This window comes from Zingiber officinale, chromosome 8A (assembly GCF_018446385.1).
Source record: "Zingiber officinale cultivar Zhangliang chromosome 8A, Zo_v1.1, whole genome shotgun sequence".
NCBI lineage: Eukaryota > Viridiplantae > Streptophyta > Magnoliopsida > Zingiberales > Zingiberaceae > Zingiber > Zingiber officinale.
The window spans coordinates 3845328-3856989 of record NC_056000.1 but is presented as its reverse complement, the minus strand read 5'-3'; positions in this window follow the sequence as shown (position 1 = coordinate 3856989).

Sequence of the window (11662 nt, the reverse complement as noted above, 5' to 3'; positions counted from 1 at the left end):
CTGCTAACCTCTGTTCTAATGTGCGAATCTTCTCCTGCTCTCTCGATATCTTCAAGGAGGCATTGTTGACAATGAACTGCTGATCTTCCTTGGTCACATGAAGCTGTTGCATGCATTCTTTTAATGCTACATCTCTATCGGCTACTCTTTGTTCAGCAGTTCTCTTCTGAAGTAAAGCATCATCCAGTTGTTGCTTTAAAGAAAGGGCTTCGGCTTCGGCTTTTCGCCATCCTGCAATTGCTTCCTCCGACACTTTTGCTTGTTTTGCCAAGAGATCATCTTTAGTATTGGACTCGATGCGAACTAATGAAAGTTGATCCTTTAACTCTTCGAGGGATCTCTCTAACTCTAGAGTCCTCTCTTTCTCAATGTTATTTTCTAAAGATTTCCTCTTCCACAGCCATTGCTTGTTATCCATGATTCTTGAGTTGTCGGTTGTAACCACCATACGAGCTCCTTTGTATTGAGATAAGTTTTGCAATTTTTCTTTATCACCCGTCATATGATTTGAGCAGCCTGAATCCACGATCCAATCATTTTTGTAGTCAATCTGTTCTGACGTTGTTGTGAGAGCCAAGTCTTTTTCCTCCGTAGCCATCAAAGCTTCAGCATCCCAATCATCTTCGCTATTCTCTTTAGAATTGGAAGTAGCCGTGTTGCTTTGAACGAACCTTTTCTTGGACCAACAATCTTTTGCCATGTGGCCCACCTTCCCACAATTGTAGCACTCGCCAGAAAATTTTTTACGATCACCATAATTCTTCGAGGCTCCCCCTGGACGAGAGCCTCCATTCCCATGATAGCTTTTTCCTTTGTCGCCATCCTTTTTAGATCCACCAGTGTGCCGTTTGAAGCTGCCTTTATTTTTGTTGGTGTAGAGCGCTTCTTCTTCATCTTTTAGTGAGAGTCCTCCCATTTGCTTAGCCATAGCTTCTTGACCTGCAAGTAAATTTTCAAATTCAAGAAGCGATGGTTGTGTTGGCCATCCTTGTATAGCAGCAATAAATCCTCGATATTCTGGCCTCAAACCATGAATAATTATTCTTTTTATCCTTGCTTCCCCAATAGGAGCTGATGGATCTAGCTCTGAAATTTCGCGACATATCAACTTCACCTTGTGGAAGTATTGGGCAATCGTCTTGTCACATTGCGCTATTGACAATAGCTCGTTCTCCAGAAGTTGCAATCTTGTATCATTCTTCTTTGAAAAAAGTGTAGCAAAGATATCCCACACTTCCTTTGGTGTTTTGGCATCTCGGATGTGCTCCAACATTTCTTCTTCAATTGTGATCTTTAAGGCAAACATTGCTTTACCTGCCTTAATCTTCCATTTTCGCAAAATGCCAGCTTCACTACCACCAACAACCTCCCAAAGATCTTGACCTTGTAGGTAAGACTCCATGCATGTTGCCCACGTGTTGTAGTTTTTGTTGTTGAGCTTCTTGATACCTCCTACTACTTGAAGGTCCCCCATCACGTCGAAAAGCTTTGATTATACCAAACAAGTTTGATTAAAAAACTTGTAAAGCATAAAACTCCTCACAATCTAAGATAGCTCCACCAAGAATAATCCCTGATTAACCTGGCTCTGATACCAATTGTTGAAAATTGGACCAACAAACAAGTAAATAAATTACTTGTCTTACACTAACAATAACAACACTACAACACCCTTTTTGTGGATCACTCACAATTCTAAGACAGAGAAGAAAAACAAAAAACTTTAACTCACAAATTGATACTTGATTGATTGAATGAAACTAAATACAAGGTAGAGTATTTATAGTACTCTTCATACAATCTTGACCGTTCAATTAAATTAAATCCTAGCCATTGAAATTCTAATTCTTATCCATGAAATGAGAAAAACACTCTTGACCACACATTTAATTTTATCTTTTACCAAGTCGTCATCTTTATCTATTAGAAAAATAAATAATTAAATATCAAATCTTATCTATAACTCTTATCTTTTATTGGATAAGTTTTATCCTTTATTTGGGTTGGAGTTGATATTTAACATCCTCAACTGTAAAAGATCTGAACTCTTAGTAAGTATTAGTAGTTGTGCCATTCACTTCAATAAATTAACTGACTCCAGTTCCTAAGGCTCAACGAAAGAAATAGAAATGCTCGGGTAGTTATCACACGTTCGAACCATCACTCACTTCGACATGGTAGGTCGGATCACTACATAATTTCACACTCAGGCATGTTAGTGAGGCACCGACATCTACTTCTTGAGGGAAGCTAGAAAACGATCGCGTCGAATATTTTCTCATTCGCTCCTTTCTTTCCAATTCGCCCTTTCTACCCTTTCTACTCAGCTGTCTGACACTGTTTGATCTGTTGTTGAACATTGCCATATGTCTATTCCCAGCGCCAAGCGAAGAGCTACACCCATGCAGTGGATATGTCTTTAAGCTAAACTGCTCCCCTCGCCCGGTTATCCCGGTTGGACCACTTGTCGGCGACGACCGATAGGTTGGACGGTGGTCAAGAGCTTGTTCTTTCGCGCTTTCTCTTTAGCTTGGCTCTTTAGTAGGCTTGGTAGACCTATGTTTCAGGCTCCTAGTGACTCAAGAAAGGGAACCAAGACTGTGTGCTTTAATAGCGGGCTGCCATTGGGCTCGTTAAGGCCTTTCTCTCTGTCACCATTTTCTTGTGTGGTGTGCTGCTGAGGATGTATATCCCGATCGTCGTTTTCTAGACTACGTCGGTGACGATATTGTCATTGGGTTCAGAAAATAGCTCTGCGTTACAAACAGTGGTTTGCTGATCTGGGAGTCAGTGTCTCGATGCCGAATGGTCTCAGATATCGACGCCTTGGAATGAGCTAAGAAATTCTGTGTTAAGGGCGTTGATCTCTCTCATATCAATATCAAAATGAGTTGAGCTGCTACCCACGCTGTTGGGTCAGTAAGCTATGTTGCCGAAGCCACGATGCCACTCTGGTATATGATGGAACCCCATAAAGCAGGGGCTGGTTCCATTCCATCTAGCTCCAGAGTCATCGACCTCCATTTTCCACCTGATGGGAGAGGGCCGACCAAAGGGGTATGTTTAGATATTTACCTTTCTACATTTTCAATCAAAGGAGGTAAATGGAAAGAGTTCATTAGAAGAACGTCTCACTGCCCCGTGGGGTTTTCCTTAAAGTAGCTAATTCCTCCACGAAATTGAGGTTTGAGAGCTTTCCAGGGGTTCTTGTTCTAGGCCTAATCTAACTCAAGCTCTTTCTGACCGAGTCCTTTCTGTTCTTGATTCACCTAATCCTATGTATTCAAGAGTACTCAAAAGTGCCTACCTCGCGGGCAGCCAGTTTTCAAGGAGAAGAAAAGCGACTGGTAAGAGGGCTCTTGAATGGAATTTCCTAACCTTTCCGAACCGCAAGAAGAGGGACGGCTGAAAGGACAGGATTTGCTACTACTAATATAATAAATAAGTAGAGGGAAAATGCACAAAAGCTCTTTAAGTTCATTTATCGGAGTGAGACCTGCAGCTGCATATTCTTAGTCTGTTCCCGGTAGACCGACTCCACTAAGTCGTGCCTAGAATGACCCGACAATGATCATCTTCCGTAGTGCGCCTAGAAGAGCAGGTCTCCTTCCGCGTACAGGGTCTGATATATGCAATCTTAGAAGACGTGAATCTCAATCATTAATATAAGATGAAGGTGCGTAGCCAACTGATACCTAGAACGGCACAGCAGCTTAATTGAAGTCAATTTCGTCCCTGAACCAAAACTCAGAAGGGGACCAGCGTAAACATGGATGTTGTGCCAGAATGACTCCTCGCTTTATCCGGTGTGAATGCTTCAACTATATGTCATTTTTGCCGTACTCATGCCCTTTATTGAACCATTCTGAACCTACTCCGCGCAATGAAGAGAAAAAAGCGGTTTTAGTTCATTATACCCACACTACCATCTCATATTAGACTCATCAAAGGCAACGCTGCTAAGATATTAAGCTGCTGTATCTGCTCTTCTCTTTCCTTTCTCCCCTGGCACCCCATATGAGTTCTGCTTCTTAAGAGGCTTCGCTCCTGATTCTTGCTCGCCCAGCGGGACAGGATAGTAAAGATAGGCTCGACCGGAAAGGAGGAGGCCGAAAGCTCATCTCCTATCTCAGAAGAAGAGATAGCCACTCTTTCCAGCGTACGAAAGGAAGAAACTCAGATTGCCCGCTCAGGTTCAGCGAGAGGGCCGAGGAACGACGGGCTCGAGCGATAGCGAGAGGGCATGAGGAGTGAGAGTTCCCCGTTCGTGGCATAGAATATGAGTTTCTGCTCTGCTCCGAACCTAGGTAGTTCTCATACGCTCCCCACTCGGGTACGGAGAGGAAGGGAAAGGAACGAGGGACGAGAGAAGCGACGTGCTCGACCTTACTCTAATTTAAGGAGAGAGATTTAGACGTCTCGAGCGATTCTCTTGCTCGATTTGCGGGTTCAATTCATCCATCCCTTTGCTGCAACTCAAGGAAAAGCAAGCGGATTAAACTAATCAAGGAAGGTCGGAGCATAGCGAGAGGGCGACCAATGGGAGGGCTCGACCGTCAGGGCCGAAGTATAACGAGGCAGCGATCATAAAGGAGATTGTAGAACTGATAGGCTCGACTAATATATTTAAGGAGAGGGGCGAAGAGCTGAGTCGAAAAATGAAGGGGCAAAGTACAATAGAATAAATGCAGCGACCGATAGGTCGATTTACGAGTCAAGATAGAGCTCGAGCGAATATTATGCGAGAGGGCCGAGTGTAACGACGGGATCGACCAATAGGGAGATAGTAGGAGTAAGAATATGCTCGACTAATATATTTAAGGAGAGGGGCGAAGAGCTGAGCCGAAAGGCGAAGGGACGAATTAAGTACAACAGAATAGAGGCAACGACCATAAGGGAGATTGTATGAAGTAAGGATAGAGCTCGAGCGTATGCGAAAGGGCCGACAAAAGAGGCAGCGACCGATAGGTCGATTGTAGAGACAGATAGAGCTCGAGCGAGCTCGAGCGAATATTATGTGAGAGAGTATGTAATAGCTCGACCATAAGGGAGAGGGTATCGTCAGATAGCTCGAGCGTATACGCGAGAGGGTCTCATCCCTGATAGGCTCGACTAACTGGGCCAACTGAGTTGGGCAGATCTTGAGTAGTTTTGAATAGTCATTTACGCTGTAATCTGCTTGGGCCGACTACAAGAATAGTTGGTAGATCAGTAGTAGTATTAGTTTTGAATAGCCATTCACGCTGTAATCTGCTGAGAGAGAGGAACGATCTTACTTCCATAGGGTGCGATAGTGACGTGGCGGGCCATTTATACTCCTTCCATTTAGACAAAATACTGCTAATGGTGCATACTGCGGAAAATAGGCCACCGAGAGGGTTGGATAGAGCAGAGCGACGTGCGCATGATACTTTATCGAGCGAGAGAGAATGCCGGTGAGGTTGCGACTTATCACTTTCCCAATCTATCCTATTTTAGGGCATTGCCCAACCCCAAAGGCGAAAGCCCAACAAGCAATATAGAAGGGCAAAGCCCCTCAAGCAAAGGGGCCCCCTACAGACGAGCCAAGCCAGAATGCATGGTCGTAGTGGTCTCAGTCGAAGGCGGGTTCCATTCACTCCCGGTGCATGAAGGGAAGGGCATTGCGCCATTCACGACGAAAAAAAGCACATCATGTGCGTATAGACGAGTGAATGTGCTATAGTGTGCGACTCCTCTTATGGAAAGCGAAAGCTAACTGGAAAAGCACGAAAAAAGTGAAGTGAAAGTGCAAGAGAGGGAATATGCGATCGTATAGCGACGGGGACAGAAAAAGCACATCATGTGCGTATATCGGACTAGGCATTGCGTGAATGTAGAGTGAACCATTCAAGACAGAGTTGAAAACGGAGATTCCTTGATGTCGTTCGCTTGACGTGAGGTCATTCCGCCTATACCCATCATATGATGAGCTTTGGATCAAATGGTGCCTAGCCGGGTCTGTACACACCTTATGAGTCGAGTGTACCAAAAGAGATCGGATAAAAGCACGATGTGCGTCCAACAGCAACAAAGACCTTGACCTAGCTTTCCCACCTCAATCTCCTTGGATTCTTTCCATAAAGAAGAAACTAGCTTACTTTTTCCAACCTGCAGAATGCGGGCTCTAACCGGTGGGGTGGAGATCTCAATAAAATCTGCTTGATGCGTGTCCGAATATGGACTTTGCTTTCTTTATGTCTTCTTTCGACCTGCGCCTTGCAGAACTACATGATGCTCTCCTGAACTCTTCCTCTTTGGGCTCACTTGCTTGTGAAATGAAAGACGTGGCGTATGATATGAGATGGAAGCCCCTTCCCGGCTCACATAACAATAAGCCATGCACTTGTCTTGTCTGATACTGAAAGAAAGCAGGTATACCTCGCATAATTGAATGACCTGCCTTCTCGCTTCCTCTTCCTCATTTCATTGTTGTATGATTTCTATGTCATAATCGAATTCTCTAGACTATAAAATGAGTCTGATCTCTAGATTTGGTTGTTGGTAGACTGGAATTTCTAACAAGTGATGGGAGTAGCGCGCAGTGAATAGTGGAACCTGCCAAGAATCAAAGGAAAAGAGAAGATGAGAGTTCATGGCCATCCGCAACTTAACTTACTAACTCTAACTTAGGAAAAAACATATTAGTAGTCGGATAGTTTAATAATAAAAAGTTGGTAGATCACTTAAGATAATATTTTGGACTTCACTTATGCTTATATGTAGGCGTCATTTACCTCCTTATTAATACTTAAGTGTAAGAAGCAGCAACTCTATAACACCTAGAACTCTTTCCATTCACGACTGCTGCTCCTCATGCTCTAACTACTATAGCCCACCTGAATCCAACTTAAAGAACTTTCATTAATGGCTCTTCACTCTAGCCTATCCAAAGGCTATCCATCAGGCTCGAGCCTCTCATTCCTAGCCCTAAGAGCTCAACATTTGCTCAGGGAGCCCGGCATTCTCCCCTAGTGGTCGAGCGTATATCCCCTTTAGCTCAGGGGAGCCAGTCCAACCTCGAGCATTTCATGCACACTCGCCGGTTCGATCGTCGATCAACTTCCTTCGTCAATCGTATCAATCCCTGAGTTCTGGGCCTTCATCGTTCGCTGCGCTCGAAACGAGTGATGGGAATAGCTCTCACAGGGCTTCGATGGTCAATGGTCGATCCTGAAGTCGTCGAGTGATTTAATGGTTCGAACTCTCCCGTCCCACCTTGGCGATGGGGCTGGGGGGTGCCCTGTCTTTCGGACTCGGGATGGGTTTGGATGATGGGAAAAAGAGGGGTGCAGTAGCGCGCCCCTTCGTTCTAGCCTTCATCGTACGTAAAGGTGGGAAAGAATGTGAAGGGTGGTCTCGGGGGATGAAGATGGTCAATGAAGGAGGGCCTAGTTGAAAACGGGGTTGAGTACGGACGCCTCTTCGTGAAAACTTGAATCGTTTGCTTGGGGCAAAAAGAGGCATCAAGGTATGTCGGGGGTCGATGAGGGGTCTCGAACTGGGCGTGGAGAAGTTGGCCCAGGGTCTTTCGGGAAGCTTTTTGAGTCATGATTTGGGCGACCTCTCGGCAAATGAGGGTGAATTCATGGGGGGCCTTGTCTTGCTCTCGTTATAGCGTCGTATAGTACCATCACTCTCTGTTCGAGTTGCTCTTGCCCAGCAGGGCAGCCAGACAAGCACACTCAGGTAAGTTCTGTCACTTAGTTGGAACTTGCATGATACTATCTTTCCATATCTTATACTCGATTTCGCATTCGAGAGCGCCTCTTACTGAAGGGAGCAGTCACCTAATTCCAAGAAGCATTCAAAAGGAGTGAATGGTTAGCTTAATCCTAGTTATACTAAAGTGGCTGAAATATGGATAGTGTTGTGACCTGCCGGAGCAGCGGATATCGAGATCGAGAGAGCCTGATGAGAGAAGACCAATTGGAACTGCTTTTCCCTGCATGGGGAATAACGAGCACCCAGTCGCTCTTGCCCTCTCATACGTCTCGCCTCTGCCTAACGAGTTCCCTGAGCTCGACGCCATCTCACTTTAAAATGCCCTCAAGAAGGCCTAACCCGTAATCTCCGATAGTAGCACATTCAAAGTAAAGGAACTTGGATCGCACAAAGTTGAGATCGAGTAAATGGTCTTCAGTTCATTCCAAGCATTCCAAGATTGAAGTCAGTTCGAGAGCACACAAGATCTCATTCGTCAAAAAAGCACGGATAGGTGCGAGAAGAGAGAGTGAGAAAAGAAAAAACAGTGCGTATAATAGTCGATTCACTCGTACCACCGCACCAGTCCGAAAACTCGGACTACCTCGCACATGATATGATGTGCCTTAGTCGTTATCACTCGCCCCTATTCCACTTTCGCTCCTATCACTCTGTGCGGAGACGTTGCGTTGGTCTCCCTGGTTCAATTGTTGCCTTCTTCTGTCCCTCGGCTCCTTCTCCGGTCGTTATCGATCCCGTTAGCTGCCCCGTCATTACCTCGGACCTTGTCAGCTGACCCCTGAGTCCGCTCAATTGCCCTCTTCGGAAGCCAGGAAAGAGTAGCATCAGATCGGGTGTCCAGATAGTGCCAGAAAAGGATCGCTTTTTGCGTGTTCTGCAGGTCCCTCCGCATAACCAATAGGGAAGGTCGGGTTTAAAGGCAGTCGAGTACCGGCATACCTTTATTACAGATCAAGATTCGGGTCTGGCAGTCACTTTTGGATTGTACTTGCTGAAACAAAAGTACCAACCTTCGAAGAGTAAAGGCACGACGTGCCAATAATGGTGAAGGGATGTCCCGAACACCCTATTGTTGGTGCAACCATAGGTCAAGGTTGACCTGACTCGAGTTGACCTGACTCGAGTTGTATTTTGATGTTTGACTTAGGAAGATTGTTGGTGCAACCTTAGGTCAAGGTTGACCTAGTTGAGTTGTATTTTGATGTTTGACACTCGTGGAAGAGTTGTATTCTTGATATGGGCCAAGAATAGAAATTTGGGAGATTATTGGTGCAACCGTAGGTCAAGGTTGACCTGGTTGACCTGATTCGGGAAAGAGTCCAAATATGGAGACTTGGCAACGAAAAAGTCCAAGCAGGGAACTTGGCACTGGAAAAGTCCAAGCAGGGAGCTTGGCACGCGAAAAGTCCAAGTGTGGAGACTTGGCACGGGAAAAGTCCAAGTATAGAGACTTGGCACGGAGAAGTCCAAGCAGGGAGCTTGGCACGAGAGAAAGTCCTAACTAGGATGTTAGGCAGTTGGAAAGTCACGTGAGTGAAACCAAACGGGAAAGTCCTAACGGGATGTTAGGCAGTTGGAAAGTCTGGTGAGTAAAACAAAAGGAAAGTCCTAAGCTGGATGTTAGGGCAGTGGGAAGTCCCGTGAGTGAAGCAGCAAGGAGAAAGTCCTAATCGATGTTAGGCGGTTGGAAAGTCCCGGTGAGTCAAACCAGTGGGAAAGTCCTAACTGGATGTTAGGCGGTGTGGGAAGTCCTGGTGAGTGAAGGCAGTGAGAAAGTCCTAACGGGATGTTAGGCAAGGGATCCCGGTGAGTGAAGCCGGTGAAAGTCCGTGAGTGAAGGCCAGGAAAATCCAGATGGATCAAGGGTGATCGGACATCTGGTGTTGAGAAGGTCAAGTAGGTCAAGGGAGTGACCGGATACTTGACACGAAGAGAAAAGTCCAAGTGGGTCAAAAGGTTTGACCGGACACTTGGTGGGGAGTCTTAGCAGGTCAAGGGAGTGATCGGACGCTAAGCATGATGTACCAACAGGTCAAAGTTGACTGGATGTTGGTGTGAGAGACTTGGGACTTGGTTTGGGCAAAAACCAAGCTCTGGATCAATCAGTGGATCGATCCAGTGATATACTGGGTATCTGGATCGGTCTAGTGACCGATCAGTAACCAAACAGCATGCTGCTGTATGTTATCTGATCGGTCTGCAGACCGATCAGAAAGTGAACAGAAGGCAAAGAGAAAAGGAGGGGATCGGTCTGTGGACCGATCCACATGAACCCTGATCGGTGCACAGACCGATCAGGAGACGAACAGAGACTCTCTGTGAGTGGACTGATCGGTCTGGGGACCGATCAGCATGGAGTCTGATCGGTCCCCATGACCAATCAGAGAGACTCTGGACCGATCAGGGTGGAGCCTGATCGGTCCAGATCCTAGCCGTTGCGACACAACGGCTAGCTTCTGGCTTCTTCTTCGTTCTTTTCTGCAGGTTATAAAAGGAGATCGAGGCTTCTCTTCTGTTTCTTCTTCCTCCTTTTTTCTTCCTACTGAGCTACTGCTGTGTATTGAGCTTTGCTGAGCTCGAGCTTCGTGTGAGCTTCATCTTCATCGGCTGGTCCCTGCTGCTGTAGGCGTCTTGTGAAGCTGCTGCTTCATCCAGTTGAAGAGGAGAAGGCAAGCGAGTGTTTTTACATTTATATTATTCTTGTTTTCTTTCTCTATTGGTTGTACTCCATTCTTGCTGTTGCAAGAAGTAGTTGTGGCGAGGTTTCTCCACCCATAAGGAGCTCATATTTAGCCGGTTCTCCGGGGACTCATCCACCGACGGATTGGTAGGCTTCGTCCACCTTACGGACACGCCGAGGAGTAGGAGTTCATCTCCGAACCTCGTTACATCGGTTTGTTTTTCTTCTCCTTAGTTTCTTCCTTGTATTTCCGCTGCGACTAACCCTAACTGTAGGAAGAACGCGAGAATTTGGGGCGGCTATTCACACCCCCCTCTCTAGCCGAGTACGAACGATCCTAACAAGTGGTATCAGAGCCAGACCACTCTTCGACGGATCAACACCCGGGGGAGCACGGGCTAGAGATGGATCTCTATGGAGAAGATGTCACGATTCAACCCTTCTACGAGTCTCACGACAACTTCACATATTGGAAGGTAAGGATGATGTATTTTCTTAGGACTAATATGTTAAATTATTTTTGTGTACAAGAAGGGTTTTCCCCTCCGATGGATGAGGAAGGAAAACCTATCAAGAAGGAGTGGACGAAAGAGCAAATCCGACAATCCGAAATCAATGACGAGGTAACAAAAATTATTGAATTTGCTTTACCTAATAATGTTTTGTGCAAGATAGATAGGTACAACAACGCCAAGGAATTGTGGAACAATTTGGCAAAATTCCATGAAAAGGAGCCTAGTGAGTCAAGTAGCTCACATCATGGAGGAAGCAAATTGGGAGTTGAGGGTTACTCAACATCCAAGTAAGAAGAGGAGGAGAGCTCTTGTTCAAGATCGGAGCAAGAAGAGGCATCTACCTCCGGAGGGGATGAAGAAGAAAGCTCATCTACATCCACAACCCTAGGTAACTCAAACACTGTGATTTCAAGCAAATTACACATAATGTGTTTTGAGTGTAGGAAGTTTGGGCACTACAAGAGTAAGTGTCCAAAGAGGGTTAGAAAGACTCCACTGGCACCAAAGGTCAAGGAAGCCGGAGTCCCGACATGCAAGAGCAAGAAGCACGTGGTGTGCTTCCAATGCAAGCAACGGGGACACTATAGGAGTCAATGTCCAAGGGGGAGGCAACCTCACAAGGACAAGAGGCCAAACACATGTAAAGGGGGAGCTAAGGCAAACCCTAAGGTAACATTTAAAGCTCATTCTTGCAATTCTAGTAGGATGCATGCTAGTAGTCTTA